Genomic DNA, 5,983 nt, shown 5'->3' on the forward strand with positions numbered 1-5,983 from the left:
GAACGTGATGATCAATGAGCCAGCAGTGAGCTGGGCACGATTTCATTATCACGTGGGATGTATTATGTAACCACCTGGCTGTGTCCGAGAGCTGTATGCAGTGTATGGCGAGCTCGGGTGGCCTCCTGGACAAGGACACCTAGAGGTCACACGTGTGTGTAACGCGAAATGACCTCTGTCTGGTGTTCACTTAATAGGATTTCGCGGAAAATCATAACAACATTAATTTATAAACATACTTGCATACCCTCCAACATGACCCGCCCCACTAGGTACAAAATGCTCTGTTTGTGGACTTCCCTCTTCATTTATTTTCTCATACGTCCTAGAGGATGCTGGGGACGATATCAAGACCATGGGGTATAGACGGGATCCGCAGGAGACATGGGCACTCTAAAGACTTTTCATTGGGTGTGAACTGGCTCCTCCCTCTATGCCCCTCCTCCAGACCTCAGTTTTAGAAATGTGCCCAGGTCGACTGGATGCACTCTGAGGAGCTCTACTGAGTTTCTCTGAAAAGACTTATGTTAGGTTTTTTATTTTCAGGGAGATCTGCTGGCATCAGACTCCCTGCTTCGTGGGACTGAGTGGGCAGAAGCAGAACCAACTTCCTCAGAGTTTCATGGCTCTGCTTCTGGCTGACAGGACACCATTAGCTCCTGAAGGGAACTGAACGCTAGCCATGTCTAGATGCTCACTCCCACAGTACGCCGTCACCCCCTCACAGAGCCAGAAGTCAGAAGACAGGTGAGTATGAGAAGAATGATCTTCAATCAAGTAAGTGACGGCTGAGGTGCGGCGCGGCTGGCGGGAGTGCAGCGCGCCATTGCTGCCCACACACACAGGCACTGCAGGGGATGGGGTGGGGGGGCCCTGGGCAGCAAGAAAAATACCTAAAACTGGCTAAAAGGGGGCATAAGATGCCCAGGCACAGCCCTACCCCCGCCAGTATAAATATGAAAAGTTTCTGAGGTAAAAAGGGCGGAGCTTCTTCCTCAGGCAGCCAGCACACTACTCAGCGCCATTTTCTCTCCTCAGGCTGCAGAGAACACGCTGGTCCTCTCCTCCACTTCTGACAAGTACAGGGTGCTATAAAAAGGGGGCACAAAGCGATTGTGGTGCATTTGATAGTGTATATTACTATTTAAAAGCGCTTTTGGGCTGTGGACATACTGTGTTCACAGGCAATACTGGCGCTGGATTTGTGGACTGGCTGCTCCTATCCTGTGTCCCTCTGAAAGATTTTACTGTGGGTCTGTCCCCAAAATAAGTCCCAGTGTGTCTGTGAGTGTGGTGTACACGTGTGAGGCATGTCTGAGGCAGGGAGTTCCTCCCCGGAGGAAGCCATTTTAGGGACACAGAGTTGTAATGTGGTGGCGCTACCGGCACACCAAGAGCCTGCATGGGTGAAAAGCTACGTGACAGTATGCATCTGATTAACCGTAGATTGGATAAGTCTGAATCTAAGGCTGCATGCTGGAGAAAATCTGTGGAAGATGTGATTTTTCAGGATGCTGTTATTCCTTATGCGGGCGGCTCCTCTGGGTCACATAAGAGACCATTTGCAAATGTTGTAAACACTGATACCGACACGGATTCTGATTCTTGTGTCGACAATAGTGAATCCAGAGAGATAGATCATAAATTGGCAAAAAGAATACAATATATGATTGTGGCTATAAGGGACGTGTTGGAGGTTACAGAAAGCACTCCTGTACCTCAGGAGAAAGCTTATTTATGTAAGGAAAAGAAATCCAAAGTCACGTTCCCTCCTTCACACGAACTAAATGCTCTGTTTGAAGGGATGTGGGTGAATCCTGATAAAAAATTTCGTATTTCCAAAAGGATTCACATAGCTTATCCTTTCCTGGTTGAAGACAGGAAAAAATGGGAGTCACCACCTGTGTTAGACAGTGCACTTTCCATGTTGACAAAGAAGGTAATTCTCCCTGCTCCTGGCACAGGTTCTCTTAAAGAGCCGGCAGACCGCAAAATGGAAACGACATTGAAATCCATTTATGTTACCAATGGTACACTGCTCAGGCCGACTATTGCCTGCGCATGGGTGAGTCGCGCTATTGAAAAATGGTCAGAAAGCGTGTCATCAGAAATTGACACGATTGATAAAGATGAGATACTCCTTAAGTTAGGGAATATCAAGGACGCTGCCGCCTACATGCTGGAAGCAATGAAGGATATTGGACTCTTGAGTTCACAAGCCGCTACCATGGCAGTATCGGCTAGGCGGGCGTTATGGATTCGCCAGTGGAACGCGGATGCAGATTCCAAAAGAAACATGGAGGCTCTCCCATATAAAGGTGAGGTCTTATTTGGCGATGGCCTGGATGCGTTAGTCTCGGCCGCTACCGCAGGTAAGTCAACATTTTTGCCCTCTGCGCCTGTACCGGCAATAAAGACCTATCACCCGCAAATGCAGTCCTTTCGGCCCAATAAATACAAAAAGACGAGAGGTTCCCCCTTCTTTGCAGGTAGGGGAAAGAAGCCCACACCGGCTCCAGGTTCCCAAGAGCAAAAGTCTACCCCTAATTCTGCCAAATCCCCAGCATGACGCTGGAACTCCCTAGCGGGAGGCCGCTCAGGTGGGGGCACGTCTCAAACTCTTCAGCCAGGATTGGATTCTGTCTGGCCTGGACCCCTGGGTGTTGCAGATAGTATCCCAGGGATACAAACTAGAGTTTCAAGACGTTCCCCCATGCCGATTTTTCAAATCGACCTTGCCAGCTTCTCCGCCAGAGAGAGAAGCAGTAACAGCGGCAATCCAAAAAATTATGTCAAGACCAGGTCATAGTCCTGGTACCGTTGTCACAACAAGGGTGGGGTTTTTATTCAAGCCTTTTTGTTGTTCCGAAGCCGGACGGCTCGGTCAGACCGATCCTAAATCTAAAAAAATCTGAATTTCTTCCTGAAAAGGTTCAAGTTCTAGATGGAATCACTTCCGGCGGTGATTGCCAGTCTGGAGGAGGGGGACTACTTGGTGTCGGTGGACATAAAGGATGCTTACCTGCATGTTCCCATTTATCCTCCTCACCAGGCTTAGCTGAGATTTGCGATTCAGGATTGCCATTACCAATTCCAGACGTTACCTTTCGGTCTCTCCGCGGCGCCGAGGGTATTCACCAATGTGATGGCGGAGATGATGGTCCTCCTTCGTCAGAAAGGAGTCAATATAATCCCTTATCTAGACGACCTCCTGATAAAGGCGAGATCCAGGGAGCAGTTATTACAAAACATATCCCTCTCCCTGTCAATACTCCAACAACACGGGTGGATCATAAATTACCCAAAGTCACAGTTGGAACCGACGACAAGGTTGTCTTTCCTCGGGATGATTCTGGACACAGAAGTTCAGAGAGTATTTCTTCCGCTGGAAAAGGCTCTGGAAATCCAGAAAATTGTAAAACAGATATTGAAACCATCAAGTGTGTCGATCCATCAGTGCATTCGGTTGTTGGGGAAGATGGTGGCGGCCTACGAGGCCATACAGTTTGGCAGGTTCCATGCCAGAGTATTCCAGTGGGACCTGTTGGACAAGTGGTCGGGTTCACACCTACACATGCACAGAAAGATAATCCTGTCGTCAAAAACCAGGATTTCGCTCCTGTGGTGGTTGCACAGCTCTCACCTGCTAGAGGGACGCAGGTTCGGCATTCAGGACTGGGTCCTAGTAACCACGGATGCAAGTCTCCGAGGCTGGGGAGCAGTCTCTCGGAGAAAACTTCCAGGGACGTTGGTCACATCAGGAAGCCTGCCTTCACATAAACGTGCTGGAGCTAAGAGCCATTTACAATGGCCTTCAACAAGCAGTACATCTTCTTCAAGACCGTCCCGTGCAGATCCAGGCGGACAATGTAACAGCAGTCGCATACATAAACAGGCAGGGCGGAACGAAAAGCAGAGCAGCAATGGCGGCAATGGCAGAGGCGACAAAAATCCTCCGCTGGGCAGAAAAACATCTACAAGCTCTGTCGGCAATATTCATTCCGGGAGTAGACAACTGGGAAGCAGACTTCCTCAGCAGACACGATCTCCATCCAGGAGAGTGGGGCCTCCACCAAGAAGTCTTCGCAGAGGTGACAAGTCTTTGGGGAGTTCCTCAAATAGACATGATGGCATCTCGTCTCAACAAGAAGCTTCAGAGATACTGTTCCAGGTCGAGAGACCCTCAAGCAGTAGCAGTGGATGCACTGGTGACCCAGTGGGTGTTTCCGTCAGTGTATGTTTTCCCTCCACTTCCGCTGATCCCAAAAGTACTCAGGATCATAAGAAAGACAAGCGTTCGAGCAATCTTCATTGCCCCAGAATGGCTAAGAAGGGCTTGGTACCCATATCTTCAGCAGTTACTCATAGGAGATCCTCGGCCTCTTCCTCCTCGGGAGGACCTGCTGCAGCAGGATCCGTGTGTGTACCAAGACTTACCGCGGCTACGTTTGACGGCATGGCTGTTGAGCGCCGTATCCTAGCCAGGAAGGGTATTCCTAAGGAGGTCATCCCCACCCTTATTCAGGCCAGAAAGGGAGTAACGTCAAAACATTACCACCTTATTTGGAGAAAATATGTTTCTTGGTGTGAATCCAAGAAAGCTCCTATGGAAGAGTTTCACTTAGGACGTTTTCTCCATTTTTTGCAGGATGGTGTGGAGACGTACCTACGATTGGGATCAATCAAGGTCCAAATTTCGGCCTTGTCAGTGTTCTTCCAAAAACAGTTGGCCTCTCTTCCAGAGGTTCAGACCTTCGTGAAAGGGGTTCTGCACATCCAGCCTCCATACGTGCCTCCAGTGGCACCATGGGACCTTAACGTGGTATTGCAGTTCCTTCAATCGGATTGGTTTGAGCCTCTACAAAAGATAGAGTTGACATTTCTCACTTGGAAAGTGGTGATGCTTTTGGCATTGGCATCTGCAAGGCGGGTGTCTGAATTGGGGGCCTTGTCTCACAAGAGCCCTTACCTGATTTTCCATGAAGATAGGGCAGAGTTGCGGACTCGCCAACATTTTCTTCCAAAGGTGGTTTCTGCTTTTCACATAAACCAACCTATTGTGGTGCCAGTAGTTACTGACACATTCACTGATTCAAAGTCTCTAGATGTGGTTAGAGCTTTGAAAATCTATGTTGCTAGAACAGCTCGTATACGGAAAACAGAGGCTCTGTTTGTCCTGTATAATCACAACAATATTGGCTGTCCTGCTTCCAAGCAGACTATTGCACGTTGGATTAGAAATACGATTCAGCAAGCTCATACTACGGCTGGATTGCCGTTACCGACGTCGGTAAAGGCCCACTCCACTAGGAAGGTGGGCTCATCCTGGGCGGCTGCCCGGGGGGTCTCGGCATTACAACTTTGCCGAGCAGCTACTTGGTCAGGGTCAAACACATTTGCTAAGTTCTACAAGTTTGACACCTTGGCCGATGAGGACCTAAAGTTTGGTCAATCGGTGCTGCAAGGTCATCCGCACTCTCCCGCCCGTACTTGAGCTTTGGTATAGACCCCATGGTCTTGATGTCGTCCCCAGCATCCTCTAGGACGTATGAGGTATGAGAAAATAGGATTTTGATAACCTACCGATAAATCCTTTTCTCCTTGTCTGTAGAGGATGCTGGGCGCCCGTCCCAGTGCGTACTTTACCTGCAGTTTAGTTATTACAGTTACACAAGTTGTGTTATCTTGGTTTCAGCATGTTGCTGCAATTAGTTCATGCCTGTTGGCGTGTGTTATGTTGAATGCCATGTGTGCGGCATGGTTGAGGGTGTGAGTTGGTAGATATCTCACCACTAGTTAAGTAATTCCTTTCCTCGAAATGTCAGTCTCCCTGGGCACAGTTCCTACAACTGAGGTCTGGAGGAGGGGCATAGAGGGAGGAGCCAGTTCACACCCAATGAAAAGTCTTTAGAGTGCCCATGTCTCCTGCGGATCCCGTCTATACCCCATGGTCTTGATGTCGTCCCCAGCATCCTCTACGGAC

Source organism: Pseudophryne corroboree, chromosome 4, assembly GCF_028390025.1.
Source record: "Pseudophryne corroboree isolate aPseCor3 chromosome 4, aPseCor3.hap2, whole genome shotgun sequence".
Lineage (NCBI taxonomy): Eukaryota > Metazoa > Chordata > Amphibia > Anura > Myobatrachidae > Pseudophryne > Pseudophryne corroboree.